Raw genomic sequence first — 15,682 nt, 5'->3', positions numbered from 1 at the left:
ATGCCCTACAGGTGCTGTTCACGCCGTCGCAAGGGGCTGCGCCTCCTTCACCACCGCACGCCCTTTCATTGTGCAATATTTAACCACTAACAAACGAATGCAGGTAATACTCCATATAATACAAATATTAAACCCCAGAAAGGCATGCAAGGGTTAAGGGGGCGTAGCCCCTTGCGACGGTGTGAAGAGCGCCCGTACGGCGCGATGAAACACCTAGTAATAAATAATACACACACAAGATGCACATACAGCGTGGATGGAGAGGCAGCAGCTCTGGTTATTAAGTTGAACCTTGTAGCAATTAATAATATACCAATGTATCTTCTCCATTTCTCCAAGAAGTTAACTAAACCATTGCTCGGACTCACAGCCCGGATACACCTGACTCTTTATAAATGTCTATCACCTGTAATATCACCCTGGGGTAACCATTCCGCACCTTTTTCAAAATAATAAGGCTGGGCGTTTTCTACCAAAAACATTGAACTTTTCTATAATTTAAACCAGTATTAAATATATCCAACCCCACTTCCCAAATATACACTACATTTTAATTATAAATAGAGATGTGCACTGGACATTTTTCGGGTTTTGTGTTTTGGTTTTGGATTCGGTTCCGCGGCCGTGTTTTGAATTCGGACGAGTTTTGGCAAAACCTTTTTTCAAAAAACCCTCAAAAACAGCTTAAATCATAGAATTTGGGGGAAATTTTGATCCTATAGTATTATTAACCTCAATAACCATAATTGCCACTCATTTGCAGTCTATTCTGAACACCTCACACCTCACAATATTATTTTTAGTCCTAAAATTTGCACCGAGGTCGCTGGATGACTAAGCTAAGCGACCCAAGTGGCCGGCACAAACACCTGGCCCTTTAGGAGTGGCACTGCAATGTCAGACAGGATGGCACTTAAAAAAATTGCCCCAAACATCACATGATGCAAAGATAAATAAAAAAAAGAGGTGCAAGATGGAATTGTCCTTGGGCCCTCCCACCCTCCAACCCACCCTTATGTTGTATAAACAGGACATGCGCACTTTAACAAACCCATAATTTTAGCCACAGGGTCTTCCACAAGACTGTGGCTGAAATGACTGGTTGGTTTAGGCCCCCACCAAAAAAGAAGCAATCAATCTTTCTTTGCACAAACTGGCTCTACAGAGGCAAGATGTCGAGCTCATCCTCCGATTCCTCACCCCTTTCACTTTGTACATCCCCCTCCTCACAGAGTATTAATTTTTCCCCACTGGAATCCACCATCTCAGGTCCCTGTGTACTTTCTGGAGGCAATTGATGGTGAATGTCTCCAAGGAGGAATTGATTATTATAATTCATTTTGATGAACATCTGAGGAAGGGGAGAGGCGCATTGTAAGACCAGATGGATTATATCACCCATTGCAGACTGTTTCCTACCAATACACTCTAATCATTCAGCCATTACTCCAAGCAGCTCCTGAAAAGGCAGCTGACACCTCTATGTTATGAACCCCCTGGGGGCAGTTGAACCACAAGTCACAGAATGTACTAATAAATTCAGAATGATGATTATTAAGGTAAAATACAATGGAAAGGGAGTACAGGTGAGTTTAGTAATTCAGATATACTTAAATAGCAGGTAACTAAACGCTGCAGGAATACTGAGAGTGCAGGTACATCTAGGAAATCAGATATACTTGAGCATGCAGATAAACTGGGCAATCAGATATTCCTGGCACGTCAGATATACCGGACAATGCAGATGCACTCGATGATGCAGAAGCAGAGACTCCGGATGTGCTAAGCCTTGGAGAGAAATAAAGTGGACAGAGATAAAGTACCAGCCAACCTGCACCAAATTGTCATTTTTCAAACCCAGCCTTTAACATGGCAGCTAGGAGCTGATTGGCTGGTACTTTATCTCTCTCCACTTTATCACCCTCCGAGCTTTGGTACATCTCCCCAAATAGAATGCTGACTGGTCACAGAAGCAGAACAAGTCCCAGATAACTTAATAACAACAAGGATGTACACCTGGTGAATGGTCAGAAGTTCCTCAGGTGTCCGTCAGGCATAAATCCACAGGAGATCAGAGCAAATACAATGCCCAGAGATATTAATGACCCAGCAATGAATGCTGAGTCCAGGCAAACTTAGATAACCAGGTCTCAGGTGTGTTCCATGCTGATAATGAGTCATCAATTACCGAACAGAAAATAAGCAGAAAAGGAGAACCTCTAGTAAGGACCAGTAGTTCAGCTCACATAACAAAGAGCCTGGTGACCCCTAGTGGTAAGAAATAGATACTGCAAGGAAACATGCCAGAACAGAGTCCTAACATACTCTGGTTGGTACCCAATGAGAGCCGATCCGTTTTTGGCCAGCAAAAATGGTCAGATATCACGAATAATGACCAATGGTCATTATCACAGTATCCAATAAGGGTCCATTTTCATTGGCCGAATCCTCAATCCCATGTGCTATCGCGGCTCTGGCAGCCGCTTATTGTGGATTATGCTTCAGATGCCTGAGGCACCTAAAGCATAATCTGCAATAAGTGGTGGCATTGGGGGAGGGGAGCCTGCAGCATTGGTGCTAATAGGATAGTCCTGAGCTATACAATTACCCACTGTCAGCGACCGCAGGTAATTGGATACCCCCTATATCTGTCCAAAGGATGTAACAGGGTCCAGTAATCCATGGATCAGAAATGAGGTAACTGTGCGTTCTAAGATGGTATCACAAATCCCAAAGGAGAATCCAAGTGTGTCGGCGGTTGCAATGCCTGACCTTCCCAACACTGGTTAGGAAGAGGTGGCTCCTTCCACCATGTGCATGCCCTCTACAAGTGCTGGAAGGAGCACCACTAGTCCAGTTGATGATATTGAGATTGAGGATGTCACTGTAGAAGTACACCAGAATGAGGATATGGGTGTAGCTGGCACTGAGGAGGAAGTTGACAATGATGATTCTGATGGTGATGTGGTTTGTTTGAATAAGGCACCAGTGGAGACAGTTGTTGGCCATGGGATGAAAAAGCCCATTGTCATGCCTGGGCAAAATACCAAAAAAGCCACCTTTTCGGTGTGGAATTATTTCTCCACAAATCCGGACAACAGGTGTCAAGCCATCTGTTGCCTTTGTCATTTCATAATAAGTAGGGGTAAGAACGTTAACCACCTAGGAGCATCCGCCCTTATACGTCACCTGCAGCGCATTTATCAGAAGTCATTGTTAAATTCAGAAACTTTGGGTCATAGCGTAAGCAGTCCATTGACACCTAAATGATGTGGTTTTGTTTGTTTTAATATTATTTATTTGTGAGGATGAGGATGTAAAGACTGGAGGGAGGGGGGCGGGAATCTGAAGATGAGGATGACATCTTGCCTCTATAGAGCCAGTTTGTGCAAGAATAGAGACATTGATTCCTTTTTGGTGGGGGCCCAAACAAACCAGTCATTTCAGTCACAGTCATGTCGCTGAAATGATTGGTTTGTTAAAGTGTGCATGTCCTGTTTATACAACATAAGGGTGGGTCTTAGGGCCCAAGGACAATTCCATCTTGCACCTCTATTTTCTTATTTGCATTATTTGCTCTTTGGGGCCTAGTTTTTAAAACTGTCTGACACTGCAGTGCCACTCCTAGATGGGCCAGGTGTTTGTGCCGCACACTTGTGTCGCTTAGCTTAGCCATCCAGCGACCTCGGTTCAACCTTTTGGCCTAAAAACAATATTGTGAGGTGTGAGGTGTTCAGAATAGACTGGAAATGAGTGGAAATGAATGTTGTTGAGGTTAATAATACAGTAGCATCAAACTTACCCCCAAATTCTGTGATTTTAGCTGTTTTTATGTTTTTTTCAAAAATCATCCAGTTCCAGAACCAAAACCAAAATCCGAAAGGGTGGTTTTGGCAAAACCAATCCAGATCCAAAACATGAGCGGGGATGTAGATCCAAAACCAAAATACAAAAAGTCATCTCTAGTTTTAATTATGCTCAGCCAGATCCCTGGCTTACGCTTTAATTCTCTGTATACTGTATGCCAGAACCACCAGCACCCTGAAACAGATGAGTAATGAGTAGAGATGTGCGCCGGCCCTAACCTCGGGTTTTGGGTTCTTGTTTTGGATCCGTATTTTTTTTTAAAAATCCTAAAAAACAGCTAAAATCACATAATTTGGGGGTGCTTCTATTCCTATAGTATTATTAACCCCAATAACATTAATTTTCACTCATTTCCAGTCTATTTTGAACACCTCACACCTCACAATATTGTTTTCATCCACTTTAGGCCTAAATTTTGCAGCAAGGTCGCTGGATGACTAAGCTAATACCCCTTTTCCACCTGTAGCATGGGTCGCAGCCAGGAGCCTGACACGGCTGCGACCCGTGCTACAGCCCCATTTGCCACGGCAAGCCCAAATAAAGGACGACCCTTCGCATACGCAGGAGGCTGCATATGCATGGGCACCGCTGCCATGTTTCTGATTGCAGAAAATGCAGGCAACGTCATCGGGCTGCCCCCAAAACGGGCATGGCAGCCTGCATTTACTGCTCCACTTCCCCCCAATGTAGCGTCGCCGCCCCCGAACACCCACACCCTGTCATCCTTTAGGGATGCAATCGCATAATGAAAGTTCACCTCTGAATACACCCCCTGAATGCGACATATAATAATTTTCTTATGAGACCAATATTATATTATTAATATATTATAGGGCAAAATGAGTGTTTTGTTTGATCAAAAGAAGAATAATTCTCATTAATTATATAACAGGGGCAATATTAATATTAAGTTGAAAAAATGATCTTATGACGCGGAGATTTAATGTGTTTATGACTCCTTTTATTCCAGGGAAATGTCTTATGTGACAGTAATGTCATTTAGCATGTTAAATATAATTACAAAATATCTTAAGCGTGTGAAATCTTTATTACAAGTGTTTAGTACTAGAAACATCATGAGGGTAATTCACACCTGATCGCTAGGATGGGTTTTCGCACAGCGGTTGCGTCTCAACTGTGCATGCGTATGCACCGCAATGTGCCGGCACGTCGGACGACAGCCCCGGGCATCGGTGCCTAGCGACGGGATGGTGCGAAAACAGCGATCGCAAGGTGACTGACAGGAAGAAGGCGTTTGTGGGTGGCAACTGAGCGTTTCAAAGGAGTGTCCGGAGAATCGCAGGAGGGACCAGGAACTTGGAGGGAGGGTGTCTGACGTCAGCTCCGGCCCCGATCAGAAGCAATCCATCACAGCGGCTGAGTAAGTCCTGGGCTGCGCAGAGACTGCACACACTCCTGCACATGCGATCGCACCCCTGCACAGACCTTATACCCTCCCCCTGTGGGCGGTGACTATCTGATTGCAGGGCAGCAGAAAACGCCCCCTAGTGATCCGGTCTGAATTACCCCCCATGACTCCTGTGAGTTGGATCTCTTGGTTATTTTTTGCTGGTGGTTATTTCATTATTTTTATTTTTTATAGTTATTTAATGGTCATTTGTATAATTGATTCGCTATATTAAATCCCATCAGTGCTTCATCGGCGTGAACCAGTAAACCCTCTATTAGTGTTACACATATACATAATTTCCTCATCTAATTATGTAACATCCTTTTCTGAGAAAGGGGGTCATTCAGACCCGATCGCTAGGCTGCGTTTTTGCACAGCGGGCGATCATGTCTAAATTGCGCATGCGCACCACAATGCGCAGGCGCGTCACACAGGTACAAAGCGGATCGCTGCTCAGCGATGGGTTTTTCCGAAGGATGCATTCGCACGGGCGTTCGCAAGGAGATTGACAGGAAGAGGGCGTTTGTGGGTGGTAACTGACCATTTTCTGGGAGTGGTTGGAAAAACGCAGGCGTGTCCAAGCGTTTGCAGGGCAGGTGTCTGACGTCATTTCCGGCCCTGGACAGGCTGATGTGATCTCAGCGGCTGAGTAAGTTCTGAGCTTCTCAGAAACTGCACAAAACTTTTTTGTACCGCTCGGCTGCCTATGCGTTCGCACACTCGCAAAGTGAAAATACACTCCCCTATGGGCGGCGACTATCTGATCGCAGTGCTGCAAAAAACCCTAGCGAGCGTTCAGGTCTGAATTAGCCCATAGTTATACGGAATACATTTGATGTTGCTACACAGATACTAACGCTGCACAATCACTGTCTCTCTAGGCGGATGATCCATCGGCAGGAAACACAGGAGGCGACATCATTTATCATCTACGCATCGCCCAGCAGACAGACGCTTATATCGCTCACATCAATTCAACATCACTCCAATCATGCAGAATAATGCGTGTTTTATGTTATTTCCTGATGAATCATGGTCATTTACTTATAAAAATGTTAATTAAATCAGATGCTAAATATCTGTGTGACGTGATGTGCAATTACTAATGATGTCATGACAATAATTTACAATAACGAATAAAAATATGAATTATATAAGATGGGTATCATATGTAATATACATGCAGATAGAGTTACAGAGACATTGAGACTGATTTATGACCCCAGAGCTGGATTAAGGCATCGGGGGGGCCAAGTGTACTTAAGACTAAGGTGTAATTTAAAAATGATAATATACAGTATATATATATATATATATATATATATATATATGATACACGCTGTGTCATTTGAACTAGGGGAGTATCGAGTAGTTTGGATAAATTATCTATATACAGGTTGAGTATCCAATATCCAAAATGTTTGGGACCAGAGGTATTTTGGATATGGGATTTTTCCGTATTTCGGAATAATTGCATACCATAATGAGATATCATGGTGATGGGACCCAAGTCTAAGCACAGAATGCATTTATGTTTCATATACACCTTATACACATCATATACACCTTATACACATCATATACACCTTATACACATCATATACACCTTATACACATCATATACACCTTATACACATCATATACACCTTATACACATCATATACACCTTATACACACAGCCTGAAGGTCATTTAATACAATATTTTTTATAACTTTGTGTATTAAACAAAGTGTGTCTACATTGAGCCATCAGAAAACAAAGGTTTCACTGTCTCACTCTCACGCAAAAAATTCCGTATTTCTGAATATTTGGATATGGGATTCTCAACCTGTATATATATATATATATATATATATATATATATACTCATCCAAATATATATACAGATGGAGCTGCGCTAATCCTGGCTCCGTCTGTACCAGGGAGCACCTATTGCCGGGTGTCTACATCTACACGTCCGTGACGGAGACGCTCTCCCATTTTAGTGAATGGGGGGAGTGCGTCTCTGTCCGGGGTGCGTACGCATCCGTGAAGGAAATGTGATCCATTCACTAGAACGGGAGAGCGTCTCTGTGCACTTCCAGCGGGGCTAGGCGGACAGATCGCTTAGTCATGCCGGGAGAGCACACCTGCGATGGAGCCTGGATGAGTGCGGATATCTGTATACACATATATATATATATATATTTATATATATATAGACACACATATATACATTCAAATATGCAGATATATATATATATATATATATATATCTATCGAAGTGGGTGGTTGTATGGGGAGCGCTCCCTATACAGCCACCCACTTCGATAAACTACCGGTTCTCCACTGGCAAGATGACCTGTTCGGGGACTAGCTGCCGATTCCTCCAAGGACTATTGTATCCGTGGTGGTCTAATTGAAACTTAGCTATTCAGGGACCTCTCCCTTTTATCAAGACACCACGTGTCTTAATAAAAGGGAGAGGTCCCTGAAATGTTGAAATGTTGACTGTACCGGCGGTGGTGTTGTCAGTTATATCTTCCGAGTTCCTCCATTACCTGGGATCCATATATATATATATATATATACAGTATATATATATATATATATATATATATATAAAACTAAGAGCCTAACTTTAAATGCATAACTTAAAAAAAAAATCCTGACTTACAATCAGGAGAGTGGGAGCTTGAATGTTCCTCTCCTTCTCTGTACCCCACCAGCACAAATCCGGTTCCCCACATGTTGCCAGGGAACTTCCTCCTCCTTCCAGCCTGAGTGCTCAGCCAATCACTGAGCCGCAGGCTGCAGCTTCACTTCCTCCTATTGGCTCTGCTCTGGAGCGCTGGCGGCTGGGCTCACTATCAGTAGGGAGGGGTGCGGATCAGATCAAATTAGAGATCTGATCTCTGGTGCGTGGTGGGCGGCCCTTTTCTGACAGGGGGGCCCTGGGTACTTACCTCTGGAGCCCCCCCTTAATCCGGCTTTGCATGACCCCATCTACTTATTGCCATCATCACCTGTGAATCCTAAAGGTTAGGACAGTGGGGGGAATTCAGAGTTGATTGTTGCTGCAAATTTATTAGCTAATGGGCAAAACCATGTGCACTGCAGGTGTGTGTGGGGGGGGGGGGGGGGGGGCAGATGTAACATGTGCAGAGAGAGTTAGATTTGGGTGTGTTATATTGTTTCTATACAGGGTAAATACTGGCTGCTTTATTTTTACACTGCAATTTAGATTTCAGTTTGAACACACCCCACCCAAATCTAACTCTCTCTGCACATGTTACATCTGCCCCTCCTGCACTGCACATGGTTTTGCCCAACTGCTAAAAAAATTGCTGCTGCGATCAACTCAGAATTACCCCCAGTACTTGCTGAGCGGTGATGAGTAGGGTGTAGTGAAAATGGCTGATTTTAGAAATCAAAAATACTTGGGTATGGAAAATGTTCTGCCCCATGGTAGTAATTCATTGCTGAAAGTTCGTCGTCCTAGGTCAGTATCTTCTGCTCCCATAATTTGGTGCGGATAGGCAATCCCGCTGCGCAGCACATCTTGTCTTACATAGCGCGGAAAGAGAAAAAGTGGATGGAGATAAAGTAGCAGCCAATCAGCTCCTAACTGCCATGTCACAGGCTGCATTTACAAGCTGATTTGCTGGTATTTCATCTCCGTCCATTTTATCTCTCTCCAAGGCTTAGTAAATTGACCCCTATAACGTTAGGCATTTGATGTAGCTACGCAACTGAACACTGAAAAAATCACATCAATTTGACTATAATTTGGGGGAATTCTGGTAGTATTGGCATGAAAAGCTCAAATAATAATGATGAGATTTGCAAATATGTTAATAAATAGGGTATGTTCTCCTCTGTGATTGGTACATAGGGGGTCATTCCGAGTTGATCGGTAGCTGTATTCGTTCGCTGTGCAGCGATGAGGCAAAAAAACTGCACTTCTGCACATGCGTATGCGGTGCAATGCGCACGCGCAAAGTATTATTACAACGGCCGATGTAGTTTCACACAGGGTCTAGTGAAGCTTTTCAGTCACACTGGCTGCCGCAGAGTGATTGACATGAAGTGGGCGTTTCTGGGTGTCAACTGACCGTATTAAGGGAGTGTTCAGAAAAACGCAGGCGTGCCAGAAAAAACGCAGGCGTGCCAGAAAAAACGCAGGCGTGGCTGGGTGAACACAGGGCATGTTTGTGACGTCAAAACAGTAACTGAACAGTCTGAAGTGATCGCAGGCGCTGAGTAGGTTTTGAGCTGCTCTGAAACTGCACAAAAAAACTTTGCCGCCGCTCTGCGATCCTTTCATTCGCACTTCTGCTAAGCTAAAATACACTCCCAGTGGGCGGCGGCTTAGCGTTTGCATGGCTGCTAAAAACTGCTAGCGAGCGATCAACTCGGAATGACCACCTTGGTTGGATGAATCTGGTATATAAGACTGTATGACGTGTGTAATGTCAGCTTGCAGTACCGATGTCGCCTGCTCTGTATGGAACGTACATAATAAATCTTGTAGGTGACCTCACGGTGTATTCCTTCCTTCCATAACACCTGGGACCGGTCTCCCTGCTATTTGCATGCAGTAATGCTCTGCTCTCATACTGAGCTTCTGGAACCTGGGGATTTCATGGCATAACTCTCTGTGTAATGTTAATAACCAACCTCCCATCATACACAGCCAACACTATATATCTGTCCTAGGTCCTCACACAGGCCGTACCCAATGCACATCTCTGCTCCTCACACAGCAGGACAATGTGACAGCGTGCCATAGAGAGGGAAACCATCGCTATATTCCTGGATGTGACTACACATTATAGACACAGCCGCCTGATTCGCTGTGTGTGACCCCAGCCAGCGTCCTGTCTCTGTGTCAGCACAATGACAGGACAGCCCTTGTGTCTGATTCAGGGATATTTGTGTCAGATGAAGGGATAATCCCTCTGGATGGTAATTACACCCTGACGTTATTTTCCTGATAATAGCTAGTATTAGAGGCGTTGTGTACATTAGCGGGTTAGTCATATTATTTTCTGATATCACCATGTACTGTACTCTGCTGCACTACAAGTGACACAATGGGCAGTGTAGAGCTACAGATGTCCCCTCATAGACCTAGCTTCAATATGCCACGTGGCATGGGAGGCCAGGGGCGAGGGCACCGCTCAGAACATCTTCCCGTGGGACAAAACCTCTTCATGAGACTGCACTGATTCATGGATATGCATTTACATTCTTAATTACTCTAAGTGTGTTTTTTCCCCTCCTAGAACCCCACCCTATGCAACCCTGCCCCTTCTCCTTTCCATCCTCCACATCTTAATATTTGATGATCCTTCTATTTTCCCCACTTTATTTATTGCTATTTATTTTCTATAAATATCTACAAAATCCTCAAAAGTCTTAGGAGACTATAGACTTGGACCAACATTCAGTTTCCTTCATTTAAAACACTTAGGCCCTCATTCCGAGTTGTTCGCTCGCAAGCTGCTTTTAGCTGCTTTGCACACGCTAAGCCGCCGCCTACTGGGAGTGTATCTTAGCATAGCAAAATTGCTAACGAAAGATTAGCAGAATTGCGAATAGACATTTCTTAGCAGTTTCTGAGTAGCTCCAGACTTACTCAGCATCTGCGATAAGTTCAGTCAGTGTCGTTCCTGGTTTGACGTCACAAACACACCCAGCGTTCGCCCAGACACTCCTCCGTTTCTCCAGCCACTCCCGCGTTTTTCCCAGAAACGGTAGCGTTTTTTCACACACTCCCATAAAACGGCCAGTTTCCGCCCAGAAACACCCACTTCCTGTCAATCACATTACGATCACCAGAACGAAGAAAAAACCTTGTAATGCCGTGAGTAAAATACCTAACTGCATAGCAAATTTACTTGGCGCAGTCGCACTGCGGGCATTGCGCATGCGCATTAGCGACTAATCGCTCCGTTGCGAGAAAAAAATAACGAGCGAACAACTCGGAATGACCCCCATTGTTCCTTATTTTTGTGTGGCATCTTATCATTCCAGTCCAACTACAGTATAATCTCTTTTGCTACAGATTCCACCAACTATAAATTGCAAATATGCCTCCTATCAGGTATACAGTATATGCACCTATAGGGGTTGGATATGATATCCCGGCTGTTGTGATCAGGAGAGCAACACCAAAATCCTGACAGCTGGAATACCGGTGGTGAGCACAGAGATTCCCCTCATGGCCTCGCTGCACTGACCAAGCATCAAGCCTGGTGGCGACTTTTGGTCACCACATTATTATTATTATTATCCTTTATTTATATGGCGCCACAAGGGTTCCGCAGCGCCCAATTACAGAGTACAAATGCACATAAAAAATAGGAAAACAGTGACTTACAGTTGAATACAATATAGGACAAGTACAGGGCAACTAAGCATAACTACACCAGAAAACAGAGATAAGTTCCAGGTGGTCAAAAAACTGTGGGATCTGGGCAGTTGAGGATTATTAAAGTAAGAAAAGTATAAGCACATGAAGGAAGAGGGCCCTGCTCGTGAGAGCTTACATTCTAAGGGGAGGGATAGGCAGATTATTTTATAACATTATTTTATTCCTCCTTGGGTGGTGGCGTGAACCACCACCCGAGGGGCAATACATTGGTATCCTGACCGCCGGGATCTTGACAGCCGGTATATTGAATGCATCCCCACCTACAGGGAGCATCTCTCAAGCAATTGGTGAGGGAGCCCACTCGCAAAGACTCAATATTAGATCTAATTCTTACAAATGGTGATAGGATATCTGATATACTGCATATGTGGGTGAGCACCTGGGATCCAGTGATCATCAAGCAGTATGGTTTAGTATAAAGACAGGATCCAATTCCTGTCACACAAAAACAAAGGTGTTGGATTTTAGAAATGCTGACTTTGCAAAAATAGGGAGATGCCATGAAGCCAGTGTGGTTCACAAAAGAAGTATCAACTAGTGTGAAAGCAAAAAAGATGGCTTTTAGGAAATACAAACAGACTCAAAATAATAATGACAAAGAGGTGTATATTGACAGACAGAAGGATGCTAAGAAAGTGATCAGACGTGCAAAGGCAGAAGCTGAGGAGAAAATGGCCCAGTCAGTAGATAAAGGGGGCAACACTTTTTTTAGTATATAAGTGAAAGGAGAAAATAAAATGGAGGAATAATAAGACTTAAGACAGAGAGTGAGCATTTGGTGGAGGGAGACAAGGCAATAGCAGATCACCTAAATAATTATTTTTGCTCAGTATTTACTACAGAAGGAGAAGGGAAGGGGCCACAGATAAGTTGCAAGGACATTCATAAAAATAAGGTAGATGAAAATACATTTACAGAGGAGAAGGTCCTAACAGAACTTTCAAAACTAAAAGTGGATAAATCAATGGGGCCAGATGGGATACACCCAAGGATACTCAAAGAGCTAAAAGATGTGCTGGTAGCATTATTAACAGAATTATTTAACCAGTCACTTAATACGGATGCTATTCCGGAGGACTGGAAAAGAGCAAATGTAGTTCCACTGTACAAAAGTGGAAGCAAGGAAGAAGCAAGTAACCACAGACCAGTAAGCCTTACATCAGTAGTGGGGGAAGTAATGGAAAAACTATTAAAAGAAAGAGTTGTAGAATATCTTAAATCAAACCACTTACAGGATCCAAAACAGCATGGATTTACTGTTGGGAGATTATGCCAAACAAATCCTACTGACTTTTATGACTTTGTGATGAAAATAATAGATCGAGGGGGAGCTGTAGATGTAGCATATCTAGACTTTAGTAAAGCATTTGACACTGTCCCACAGCGCAGACTGCTAAATAAACTTGAAAGTGTGGGGCTTGATTATAAAACAGTTAAATGGATAAGAACCTGGTTACAGGATAGGAAACAGACAGTTGTAGTAAATGGAGTGCAATCTATGGAGGGAAATGTTACCAGTGGAGTACCTCAGGGATCTGTTCTCGGACCAGTTCTCTTTAATATCTTTGTTGGTGACATTGCAAATGGTATTGAAGGGAAAGTATGCCTTTTTGCAGATGATACAAAGATATGCAACCGGGTAGACACACCAGGAGGGGTAAAACAAATGATTGATGACCTAGGTAGGCTTGAAAAATGATCAAGAACGTGGCAACTACATTTTAATGCTGAAAAATGCAAAATCATGCACTTCGGTCTCAAAAACCCAAAGGCTAAATATCGTATCAAGGGTACTATAATGGAAACTACTGAGGAGGAAAGGGATTTAGGAGTCACTATTTCAAGTGACTTGAAGGCAGGAAAACAATGCAACAAAGCAATGAGAAAGGCTAGCCAGATGCTTGGTTGCATAGCGAGAGGAATCAGTAGCAGGAAAAAAGAAGTGATAATGCCACTGTATAGGTCATTGGTACGGCCCCATCTGGAATACTGTGTCCAGTTCTGGAGACCCTATCTCCAGAAGGATATAAATACATTAGAGAGTGTACAAACAAGGGCAACTAAAATGGTGAGTGGCCTACATCACAAAACTTACCCATAAAGACTAAAAAATCTCAACATGTATAGTTTGGAGGAGAGAAGGAAAAGGGGGACATGATAGAAACTTTCAAATATACCAAAGGTTTTAATAAAGTTCAGGAGAGAAATATTCTTCAAAGGAAGAGAAGTATTAGAACTCGAGGACATACACTGAAACTGGAGGGAGGCAGGTTCAGGGGAATTTAAGGAAAAATTACTTCACAGAAAGGGTAGTGGATAAGTGGTATAGCCTCCTATCAGAGGTGGTAGAGGCTAAGATGGTAAAGCAATTTAAACATGCTTGGGATAGGCATATGAATATCCTTACAAAGAATTAAGGTTCAAAAAGGGTTGAGATTACCTAAAGGATAAAAAAAGGGGCAGACTAGATGGGCCAAGTGGTTCTTATCTGCTGTCACATTCTATGTTTCTATGTTTACAGTACCTGATGGCCTTCCTGGCCACTTATGCTCCGTATTCACAGCCAAGCTGATTTTATTGATGTGAGAACAGCCCTTCCCACCCCTGCTCTCAACCCCTGGTTAAATAAGGTTTGCATCATGCATAGGTGTGCATAGGCTTATATGTCTCCATTTAATGTATAGGCATCCACAATGTACACAATCTGCGCTACGCAGACTGGTGTAATACTCACTTTGCGTCAGCTCTATTATCTCCTGCATAGACTATTGCAATTCATTCTCAGGGGTATATTCACTAAGGGTCAATTTTGGATCTACTGTAGTATAAATCTTCCAAAATTACCCATCTCCCCACCAAAGCGACCTCAGTGTTTCTATAGGAAATAAAGAATTTACTAACAGTCGCTTTTGTGGTACTATTGTGAGTTCGGTGGTGCATTGATTTCTATTTGTGTTAAAATCACCTTTAGTAGAAGCACAATTCACCCAAACATTGACCCAAAATCCACCAAATTATACAAAAGCATTCCTATTGGCCAAAACAGGTCACATGCACTGTATCACCCACAAAACGCTTCATTCAAGTGCTAATTAGCTTATTCCTGAAAATGTGAAAGTGCTGCTGTGCCTGAGAATGCCGCGTGTCGTACAGTCATCACCCGCATGCCTGTGCCCCATGTTATATCCATCATACTGTTCACAAAATCAACTTTCACTAAATGTATCCCTTAGTGTTCCCCGAATCCAGTGGTGCAAGTAGAAAAAATTTCTTATAGGTACTGTGCGCGCGCCAAAAAAATGTGTGGGGCCAAATGCCACATGGGGCGTGGCCAATGAAAATGGGGGTATGATACACATATGGGGGGGGGGGCAGATACACCCCCACCGTGCCAGATACGCTACTACAGTCAGGGTCGGACTGGCCCACAGGGCTGCCAGGGAAACCACCGGTAGGCCCCACTGCCTGAGGGCCCACTCCTTCCTCTAGAGATCAGGTTCCAGACTGTGCACTTGTATTATACATGGTAGATATGTTGCATTACACTGCACTAAACAATTGTGTATGTCAAGCCTCTGTGGAGGCTGGCCACACCCCCTTTGTAGGCTGGCCACACCCCTAAGTATGGTCCCCTATAACGGCATTCCCCCCGGTGGGCCCTTCATGTCCCAGTCCGACACTGACTACAGTGCCAGATGCACAAATGCCCCCACAGTGCCAGATACACATATGACAGATATGCCCCCACAGTGCCAGATATGCTCCACAGTGCCAGATATGCCCCTACAATGCCAGATACACATGCCCCCACAGTGATAGATACACATGCCCCCACAGTGCCAGATACACATATGCCCCCAGAGTGCCACATATGGCTCTTCAGTGGCAGATATGCCCCCACAGTGCCAGATATGCCCCCACAGTGCCAGATACATATATGCCCCCACAGTGCCAGATATGCCCCCACTTTGCCAGATACAAATAT

The sequence above is a fragment of the Pseudophryne corroboree genome, chromosome 4 (genome assembly GCF_028390025.1).
Source record: "Pseudophryne corroboree isolate aPseCor3 chromosome 4, aPseCor3.hap2, whole genome shotgun sequence".
NCBI classification, from domain to species: domain Eukaryota; kingdom Metazoa; phylum Chordata; class Amphibia; order Anura; family Myobatrachidae; genus Pseudophryne; species Pseudophryne corroboree.
This window is presented reverse-complemented; position numbering follows the sequence as displayed.